At 44.1% G+C, this 10,917-nt stretch overlaps 1 long non-coding RNA gene across 1 annotated transcript; it reads right to left on the bottom strand.

Annotated features, from left to right (window-relative positions):
- Positions 1 to 4,012: 4,012 nt before the first annotated feature.
- On the bottom strand, positions 4,013 to 10,694 carry LOC118142953 (uncharacterized). Its single transcript, XR_004726950.3, has 3 exons — positions 5,351 to 10,694; positions 4,822 to 5,004; positions 4,013 to 4,308 (listed from the first exon to the last, which is right to left on the bottom strand). It is a non-coding gene; the product is annotated as an uncharacterized LOC118142953 (long non-coding RNA).
- Positions 10,695 to 10,917: the final 223 nt, after the last annotated feature.

Below are 10,917 nucleotides of genomic sequence, written 5' to 3'. Positions count from 1 at the left end.
GGATGAAGTTGGAGATCATTATTCTATGTGAAGTAAAACCGAAATGGAAAACCAAATATATATTCTCACTTATAAATGGGAGCCAAGCTATGAGGACACAGAGCCATAAGAATGATGTAATGGACTTTGGGGATTTGGGAGGAAGTGCGTGAGGGATAAAAGACTACGCATTGGGTACAGTATACACTGCTTGGGTGAAAAGCGTATCAAAATCTCAGAAATTACCACTAAAGAACTTATCCGTGTAAAAAAAAAACACTGGTTCCCCCAAAACTATTGAAATTAAAATAGAAAGCTGACAACAAGCTTTCTGCCAGAAAAAAACAAAAAACAACAAAAAAAATGGACAATCAGATTTTATGCGGGTTCTAATGACATACTGTAGAAGTATAAAGAAGCCACCTATGAAATATTGTTGCTCCCACACCATCTGTCAAAAACACCTTGAATCGAATCTCATCAAGCCCTTTAGGTCTAACTACCAGTTGGCAGGAAATCTAGAGGATAAAGAAATGTGTTAAATGATATGACAAAGAGACAATTAACCAAACCCAAAATGTAAGAAAATTCTACATGACAAATGACTCAATGTATCCATCAAGGTCCCAGCAGGAAACAGATGGCACATTCAAATTAGGTAATTTGAGAAGGGCTTAGTAAAAGGACTACTTACAAAGATTTGGGTGAGATACAGGGAAATCACAAGGTAGAAAAAGATAGCACAGGATCCCAGAGCTAATTACAACTTAAGGGACATTACCGTTTTAGGGAGAAAGGAACAGGGGAGAGAGTAGTTACTGTAACAGAGGATACACAGGGAGAGAGAGGGGGAAGGAAGGAAGAGAGAGAACACAAGGAAGCCATGGAGAGGGCCTCCTTACAGTGGCTGTGACCTTGGGTTGAAAGACCAAACAAGGTTGCCAAGAAATATTGCACACTGATGGTTAAAATGGTGGTCACACTCTGCTGGGCACCGTGGCCCATGCCTAAAATCCCAGCACTTTGGGAGGCCAAGGCGGGGTGGATCACCTGAGGAATTCAAGACCAGCCTGGCCAACATGGCGAAACCTTGTCTCTACTAAAAATACAAAAAAAAAAACAACAATTAGCCAGGCATGGTGGTGGGCACCAGTAATCCCAGCTACTCGGGAGGCTGAGGCAGAAGAATCGCTTGAACCCGGTAGGTGGAGGTTGCACTAAGCTGAGATCACACCATTACACTCCAGCCTGGGCGACAGGAGCAAAACTCCATCTCAAAAAAAAAAAAAAAAAGAAAGAAAAAGAAAACAAGGAACGAATGGTGGTCACAAACTATTTGGAATAAGTGAGAAGAGGAAGTAAGAAAGATTTAATGTTTACACAAATGAAAAACTTAAGAATCGCTTAATTTTAACTATCTGTATTTCAACATGGAATTGAATATTGATGTATGAGGCATGTTCTGAATCCAGGACTAACACAGTAGATTCCAACTGGTGTTCTTGTGTTCACTCCTGGCCTTCCATCTCTTTTCCACTTAGTGGGCAGTGCGTTTGAAAAGTACAGTTCTGGTTCTGGGGTCAAACTGCTTGAAAACAGTCAGTTGCCTTTTCAATAGAGATTTTCAGCCTGCTTCAGAAGACACTCCATGATTTAACTCTTTCTTGCTGCTCCAGTGCTTCTTTCCCTTAAATGGCTCTACCCCAGACACATGGGGCATCCTTGGAATGCTACCAGCTTTCTTCCTAGTGGACATTTATGTATGTGGTTCCTATGGTCTGTAAGTTGTTTAGGGAGCAGTTATAGGAATGAGAAGCCGTTCTAGTTAGATTAAGTAGAAAAGGATTTATTTATTGCAGGATATTATATGGTTCCAGAAGCAATGGCAAGTGGGGAAAATGAGACTCTAAAACAACCCCAAGTGCTACAGATAGCTCTGGCCACCTCGGGGGCTTTTGTCTCTTCTGTCATCAGGGAGCTGTCAGCCAAATTGGGAAGCTGCTTCTGTAGCAGCTCTCTGGCAGGATCAAAAGCCCACCAAAATCAGCAAACAGCCACAGCCGAGAAACTGAAGTGACCAGGAAGCCACCAAAATCAAGAGGTGCCTTGTGACAGCCAGACCATCCGCAAGGAGCTTACCAACCAGCAGAAGCCACAGAAGCAGGGAGGCAAGGCCACTGCAGCACTCCCATCTTCGAAATCATGTAGGAATGCACTGACTGATGGAAAAATTTCACATTCAGAATGCATACTACAAAGAAACCTGGAAAACATGGCTTTTAGCTTTCCAGACTAACACACTAGATGGAGGTTGGAGTAGATATTGAATCACATCTACTCCATCTATGCAGATGCAGTGGACCACATCTGCATAGCCTGGAACACTGTGCCCTACCTCTTCCCCTGGCCCAGTACTGCTCGTCCTTAGGTCTTGGGTTATATTCCACCTGCTGATGAAGATGTTCCCTGCTCCGCAGTCTGTCTAGATGTCCCACCTCATCTCCAGCCCCTGCTGAGAATACCCACCATATTGCCCTGTGATTTTCCATTGCAAATTATACTCCCCAGCCTCTAAGAACTGGTTAGCCCTCCCTGCTAAGCCCCATGATGGCAGGAAGTATATCTGTCTTGTACACCCTGGTATCCTCAATAGCTTGCCCAATACCTAGAATGTGATAGTTTTTTTTCATGTGAAATAAATGCATGTGTTGAATGCATAAATAAAAAGAATGCACAAAGAAGAAGATCAGGGTGAGTTTTGTGGGAACAGCTTGAAATAAGGCGATAACGACATCAGAGAATACTTATTTCATCATGGGGAGGGTTGCAATCTCTATGATTTGTTGTTTGCAAGGAGTAAATACACTAAGTATAAAATGTAGCAGGTCTCTTAAGTTGCTGGGAAACTTGGATATCATCTGGAAAAATCCGTCATGTTTTAAAAAACAAATTTTCTTCAGTAACCTTGAATGAAATCGAATTCTTGGAAGAGAACGGCGCTTCCCAGTCACAGGCATCTGTTGTCAATAGGTATGTTGTTCCCTGGAGTATTTGCCTCTGAGGAGGCTGGCACGTGCCTGGCTACTCCCTAAGATCAATGAGATGCTCAAGAGCCTCAAAGATGCAGGAATTGTCTTTGTTCAGAGGTTTCCCACTGTCCAGTCCTTAGAACAGACTGAATCCCAGAAAGGGAATGTTTCCCGCGCAGCCCTTGGAGGGCTCTGATTTGATTACAGACTCACTTCTCCAAGGATTTGACTTGACAGCTTGTTTGTTTGTGAAGACTTGTTTGTTTGTTTGTGAAGAAAGAGCCTGAAGAGCAGATACACGTGTGGCTCAGCAATGCTTAGGCTCTGGCAAAATTGGTGGTAAAATCAGCCTGTCAGGAGCTCCTTTCCTCTAAGCAGACATCCAGTGACACTGGAGGAACCAAGGTCTTATCTCAAACAGATGCAGAACTCATTTTGGGATAGCCAGCCCCTCTGCATTTTGCCCCGGTGACCTGACTACAGTTGAAAGTGTTAGCATGGTGAGTTCAGAGGCAGCCAGAGGGAGCAACTAGGGCTGATCAAGGGAAAACCACTGCTATGGGGCTTGGTTTTGACACCTGTTGTGTAGGGTCACAGCTTTCTCCCGAAATATGTTACCATGATCAACAAAACTAAAGTTTGAAAGGTCACATAGGAAAGAAGCATTAGCAGTAAATGGGCTGAGCACAGTCGCTAATGCCTATAATCCCAGCACTTTGGGAGGCCGAGGTAGGTGGATCACTTGAGGTCGGGAGTATGAGACCAGCCTGGCCAACATGGTGAAACCCATCTCTACTAAAAACTAGTGGGGCATGGTGCCATGCACCTGTAATCCCAGCTACTCCAGAGGCTGAGGCATGAGAATCACTTGAACCTGGGAGGTAGAGGTTGCAGTGAGCTGAGATTGCACCACTACACTCACTCCAGCCTGGATGACAGGGTGAGACTCTGTCAAATAAATTAATTAATTAATGAATAAATCCATTGTATGTATATATATATGTGAATATGTAATTACGTAGCTATTTATAAAACATCAATAAATAGTGTTCATGGGCATGTGTAAAATATTGAGGGTCCACTTGTACCTCATAATTGATTCATTCACTCCCAAATCCACATCCCCCATGCATCATCCTTTCTTACTAAACAAATCTATAAAACTTTTTATTTACTTATTTTATTGGTGCTACTACTTTCCTTGTTACTACTTCCTTGGTTTAGAATAGTTAAGAGACAGAGCTTGGGAGTCAGACTTTTTCAGTTCAAATTCCAATTCCACCACTTGCTGCTGTGTGACCTGGAAAAAAATTAACTTAACTGTTTTTCCCCTGTCTCAGTTTCTACTCTGTAAAATGGAGATTAAAATATCTCTGACCACATGGAAGTGTTTTGGAAATTAAATGAGGTAATCCATATGGTATTTAAAATAATGTTTGGCATATTGCAACTCCTCCATGATATTTGTTATCCTTCTTATAATTACTGCTGTTAATATTCATTGGTAGCATTCTGTTTAGAGGCACTGCTTTCATGGATTTTGTACATTAAGTCAAATTTATGGTATAAATGATAGCTGGCTCAAAAATATTTCTCTCTCATTCTCTATTCTAGGGCTTTAACTACAGCAAGTGAGCATAGGTTGAGTTCAGGATTGGCTGGAAATTAAGAAATTGAATTTACCAATCAAACATCCATATTTCAGAGAAAGAAACCATACCATTAAATTAAGTAGGTTGCCTTGAGTAGCAAGCAAAAAAATCCTGCACAAATTAGCTTAAATTGGAAACTTAAGAATTAGTTCACCCAGCACCTGTACAACTGTAGGGTGGGCTTCCAGGTTGATTGATTCAGTGATTCGATGATGTTACTGTGGTCTTAGGTTCTTTCCATCTCTTCCCTTTACCCTCAATAGCATTGGCTTCTTCACAAATCCAGTTCCCCTTGCGATCGGATGGTGGCTGCTAATGGCAGTTGGGATGTGTGTCTTTCACATCTGGTGAAGGAGAGAAAGAGACCTGATACCCATGAAAAATCTTTTACTAGGTCTTTAGGAGCTCCCGTCAAGACACAGGGGCTCACATTGTCTCAAGCCTCCTCATATCCACCTGGCAAGGAGAATGATGTTAGCAAGGTTTGCTTAGAACAATCAGCTGGTATGTAATGGACACCAGAGACTCACAGTGGGGATCACATGACAAGGCTTCCAGATGGAGCAGGGGCTTATCAACTTCGATGTTGCTTAACTAACTCTGAACAAATGGGGCTGTTTTGTTTACCAAATTGCTGAACAGCAAACAACAAAACTATCTTGAACATACAAACATCTTACTATACCTCACCATCTATGGGTCATAAATTCAGGCAGGGCTTAGTCTGGAGACACTTAGGCTTCACGGGGCTTTGACTGGGGTTACTCAGCAGTATTTAGATGGCAGTTGGTCTGGTCTGAGGATCCTGGGATGTCATCATTCACATGCCTGGCACCCTGGTGGGGACAGCTGGAGACTGGGCTGGGCTTGGCTGGACCCCTCCCTCTCTCCATGTGGTGCCTCCAGCAGAGTAGATGGACTCTTCCCATGGTATCTCAGTTTGCTACCCTCCTAGGAGTGATACAGAAATTGTGAAATGAAAGACAATGCAAATGATTTGAAATGTCATCTTCAGTATGCATAATTAACATAAAGCAACATAATGCAATTTTTAATAACAGGTCATTTGTTTCTCTCTATGCCCACCAAATAGATTTGTACATGTTTTTTCGAATATCACTTTGAAGAGGTGCTGCTTTGCCATCCTGTTCAAGGTGCCACCATCACCACTGGCCCTGTGGGAGTGAATTGTGGGGCTCTCTTCCTTTCTCAGCAGCCCACTTGGTCTAGGGCACCAACCCATCTCTCTCATGGTCTCCCAGCAACTTCCAATCTGATCTTACTGCTTCCAGTCTCACCTCCTGCCACTCATCCTCCATGTAGTTTCCTGTGATTTTTCTGAAACACAAATCTACTTAGACTATTCCCTTGCCTAAATTTAATATTAGGTTCTCTTTTATCAACCAGATAAAGTTCAAACTCTGGCCTGGTTTACAAGTTGAAGTTCCTTCACAAGTTTTTCCTACCCCAGGTCAAATTCCCCAGTCATCACCAGGATGTGAACTCCAAGGTGGCAGGCATCTCTGTTGTTCACTACTTTCCCCTCTAGCACCTTGACTAATACCAGCACATAGTAGGTTCTTAATAAGTATTTATGGAAGGAAGGAAAGAATAGAAAAAGGAAGGAATGAGGAGAGGGAAAGAAGAAAGGAATAATGTTAGTTCCTATAGAACCCTATACTTACCTATCAAAATGTTCATCTCCAGTTTCATATTTGGATTGTAGGGGCAAGGTAGTAACTAATGTATCATATTCACTACTCCTAGCACAGTGCCTGACTGAAGTAGGTGCCCCCAAAATATCTTGAAAAGTCAATGAATTAAAAGTCATTCATAACAACGTATTATGTGTTTAAGTCACATACAAAGAGGGGTGGAAGCCAGAGGGAAGGCCTGGCATACTGCAACTCCTCCCACTTGCCAGCTGATCTTCTGGAGACTGGGGATAAGTACAGGACGGGGGCAGGACATGAACGAGTCTTTGGAGGGCTACAACCCATGGCTGAGCCATTGGTCCCCTTTAGGCCTATGGTCCTGGAAGGCTGGATACTATGCTCAGTCTTAATATCCATTTTGTATATCCAGTTTTCTTATTTGGCATGAATATCTAACCCTGCCGGTATTTTTCCAAGAGAGTGAGTATTTGAAGTGATGCGTGAACTGCCTTGACTCTGTCTCATGGAATGTGACCTCATTCCTTCCCCAGGTCGGTCCCTTCATTAATCAGCCTGCCCAGTCCTGCTCCATCAGGCAGGCTGCCAGGCATGCAGCTGGTATGAGAGCTCCCGGTTCAGGGGCTGAGGCAGGCTTTGCTATTTAAGAGCATGAACGAGACAACAACACCAGGGCTTCAATCTTGAGTCCATCTCCTACTTGCTATATGATCATGGGCGAGTTTCCTATCTTTCTAAGGCTTGACCTCATCAGATGTAAAGTGGAGCTATAACAGCACCTACATTCATAGTGTATTTGTGAAAATAAGATAATTCGTGAGCTTACTCCACAGAGAGTTCAATAACCGTTGAGTCTTATTTTTCTACTCAAGGACTTCTCTCGCCTTTTGGCAGGTTGTGAATTTCTTCTGGATGGAGCAGAAATAGAGAGAGGGAAGGGAAAGGGAATGTGGCATGCACTGACAACCTGTGTCATATCAGATGCTGTGCTGGCATGTCTTTGGGAGTTACTTTCCCCAAACCCCAAGACAAGCCTGTGTAACATTAGCCCCATCTTCCAGTGGAAGGAATGCAGATGGTAGAATAGACAAATCGGGCTTGGAATCCAGGCTCTGAAACTCATTTTCTGTGTGAGTCTGGGCAAAGCTCTTCCCCTCTGAGCCTCAGTTTCCCATCAATTGTGTCATACCTACTTGGTATTCATGATGTATGGATTATATGAGCTAACATTGCATAAAAATGCTTAGTCAGATGATGCTCAGTAAATGTGAGTTTCTTCATTCCCAAGGGGACAGCCGGTTGGCAGAGGGCTTAAATAGAGAGAGGAACCTGGGGATATGCCAGAAGGGAGTACCCCTTGGGCATCAGGATGCTGGAAGGGACACACTTCTCTTACCCACCCTGAGAACTGGGCTACTATACACGGCAAGAGTGAACCCTTCCTTTGGGCTGGCAAAAAGACTCAGATGGCTGGCTCCTTCCCTCCCCAACTTTTCTGGGCCCAGGGCTTGGGAGAGGATGGTAATGATAGAGCAGAAAAGAGTTCAAACAGCAATTCTAAAGGTCAGCACACCTGGATTTTAGCTCTGGCTCTATCATTCATTAGTCATGTGACTTTTGACAAGCCCTCATGATCTCCTTGAGCCTCAGGTCCCCAACTAAAATGGGGATAATATCAGGTGTCTTCTGATTATCTATTGTGGAATCACAAACCACCCTAAACCTTAATGGCTTATAACAATTATTACCTCTCAGGGTTCGTGTTGACTGGGCTCACCTGGAGGGTTCTTGCTTGGGGTCTAGTGTAGCTGCAGTCAGATGGCCCTGGGGCTGGACTTGTCCAAAGGCTAGACTGGGCTTGATGTCCAAGGTGGCTTTTTAAATCACCTGGGCTGGGAAGGCTTAAAGTCTGGAGGCTGGTTGGACACCTTTCTTGCCATGTGTCCTCTCTAGCTGGGACTTCTTAGAGAAGTCAGACTTCTCACAAAGCAGCCAAAATGGTTACCTCTGACCTAGCCTTGGAAGTCCCTTTGTATCACTTCTGCTACATTCTGTTGGCTATCAGTGAGACATGGGGCCAGTCCAGATTCAACGGGAAGTGAGGGGAGGAGTCAAAGATTTGCTACCATCTTGAACCCATCACACTGCATATCCCATGTACCTCACGGGGCTGTAGTGAAGATGAGGAGCAATGGCATGCATGAAAGCCCTTAGTGGATATCATTACAGAGACATGGGTGTATTGTTCCACATTCATCCCTTTCTCTTTTCCCTAAATCAGGCACTCATCCATCCTTTCTATCCTGCACCAGTAGCCTGTAGTGTAGTCTCTTTGCCTTTTGTGTCCCCCTGTCAAATTTATCCTCCACAAATGCCTTCTTATATGTCTCTCCCAGGTGAAAAGCTGTCACTGGCTTCACAATGCGGCTCTCACTTCCCTGTGCAGGCTTGACTGACCACATGCTCCCAACCCCCAGCCATATTACTCTATTCCACCCTTTGGTGCCTTTGCTCACACCATTCTTTCTTTTCAGAGCTCTCTCATCTTTCCACTTCTGCCCAAACTCCAACCCTTCTGGTTAAACCTGTCCTCATGTTTTAAGATTCCTTGCGAATATCATCCTATCATCCCCTTGTCCAGGTAGCAGCTCTTGCCCTCACTACTGCTGCACATACCGACTGGATTCAAGTTCCCCCTTTGCGTGCTCTCCTAAATCCTGGGCTCACTGCAGACTGGTCTTTTCACCATCCCTCAAAGGGCGAAGCACAGTCGTGACTCAAGGCATCTGTTGTTCCCTCTGCCTGGGATGCTCATTTCCTAAATATTCACTAAATAGCTGGCTTCCTTACTTTATTTAGGTCTCTGTTCAAATCTTGCCTCTCAAAGTCCTGCCTGTAGCCAATCTAAAATAGCACAGCCTCCCTCACTCTCCTGCCCTGTAACCTGCTTCTTTTCCTTCAGAGCCATTGTCATCTGTCTACAGTCCATGCAATACTGGGCTGCAAGAGCCAACTGTGTGAATCACTCCCAAACTGGCACTCGGTGACACCATGTTGGTAGCTTGAAATTGGCCACAAGGAGAGGACACTAAGGGCCCTCCTGCCCTCAATTTACAATCTCTTATGGAACTCATCACCTTCATCTCACTTAACAGGGACAGTGAAATGACTTGTTCAAGGTTACACAGCCAGTTAATGAAAACATTAGGCCATTTGGTGTTAAAAAGGAACTCAGAAACCAGTTGCTGGAGTTCAAATCCTGACTTGACCATTTATCAGCTACTTGAAAATCACCAAAGGCTACAAATTAGGGTACTTTCTTTTTTTCCTGGAGAACTTGTTTTCAAACACCTACCTGCACACTATTCTGTGTTTATTTAGTTTATTGTGGATCTCTCTCACTAGATCATAATTTTCACAAAGGCAGAGATTTTACTAATGCTTATTCCCAGCATCTAGTGCCATGCCTGACGCAAAGTATATGATCAGTAATGTTTGTTGAATGAACAAACAAATACGCAAACCAACCAATGAGAAACAATAATCACACCTGGTTGTAAACTGAGCCCTTGAAAGAAGACATTGGCTCTCTTTTCATCTTTTGTGCTCAGCGCACAGCCTGGCATGTAGAAGGAGCTCAAGGAATGTTGATAAACAAGTGAATACACTGTGAAAAGGGCTGTATCTAGGTCAAATCCAGCTTCACTCTGATAAGCATAAAAAAACTGCACCAGAAAACTCCTCTGCTATTTCCATTGTGTGCCAAAGAGAAACCTGCAGGAACTCAGGCAGGAAAAAAGTACTGGCTTGGGAGGCAGGAACCTGGGTTTTTAATCCCAGCATGACTATGACTGCTGTGTGACTTCAGGCAAGTCACTTCTATAACACAGTCCTTACTTTTCCTATTGTTAAAATGGGGTGATTGGGAGTAGATGATGGGGTCCCCTCCAACCAAGAACCATGGTTGAATTTATGTCTGGAGCTGCCCTGGGAAGGGCTTCTCTAATGTAGGGCAGGTGTGGGAAGGAGGTGGCTGATGGACAGAACTGGCCTTCTGCAGGTACAAGAGGCAAGACGTGTCCAGGATGCCACAGTTGGAAGATAGAGTGCTCCAGAATCTGGGACACCTCAGAGCTGTGGGATGTGCCCCTCTTTCTCCCTCTCCAGTCTCTACCTCTGCCCAGAAACCATTCCAGCTACTCCCACCTGCCTTGATGGGGCACCTGACTTGAGGGTTCCCTGAGAATAATTAGAGCATTGGCTGCTTTACCTACTGGAGCAGGACACAAATAGGAAGGCTCTGACACAGGGAGGTGCAGGGAGACGCTATACATCCTGGTAAGTCTGGTTTATTTTTAGACAAACAGGTTGGCTAAGTTGGTCAGCTAGCACCTTGTTTCCTGTTATTTATGCTGCATGGAGCATAAGTAGTTCAGAGCAATCGAAAGAGTCCTGATTTGGATAATAGAAACTACCATTTATCAAGCACTTCTTGTGTGCCAGGTGGCTGCTCTCAGCGAGGGGTCAGCAAACTGCACTGGCCAAATTCTGTTTTTGTGTGGTCCATAGGCTGAGACATTTTTA

Source organism: Callithrix jacchus, chromosome 7 (assembly GCF_049354715.1).
Source record: "Callithrix jacchus isolate 240 chromosome 7, calJac240_pri, whole genome shotgun sequence".
NCBI classification, from domain to species: domain Eukaryota; kingdom Metazoa; phylum Chordata; class Mammalia; order Primates; family Cebidae; genus Callithrix; species Callithrix jacchus.
This window is presented reverse-complemented; position numbering and strand designations above follow the sequence as displayed.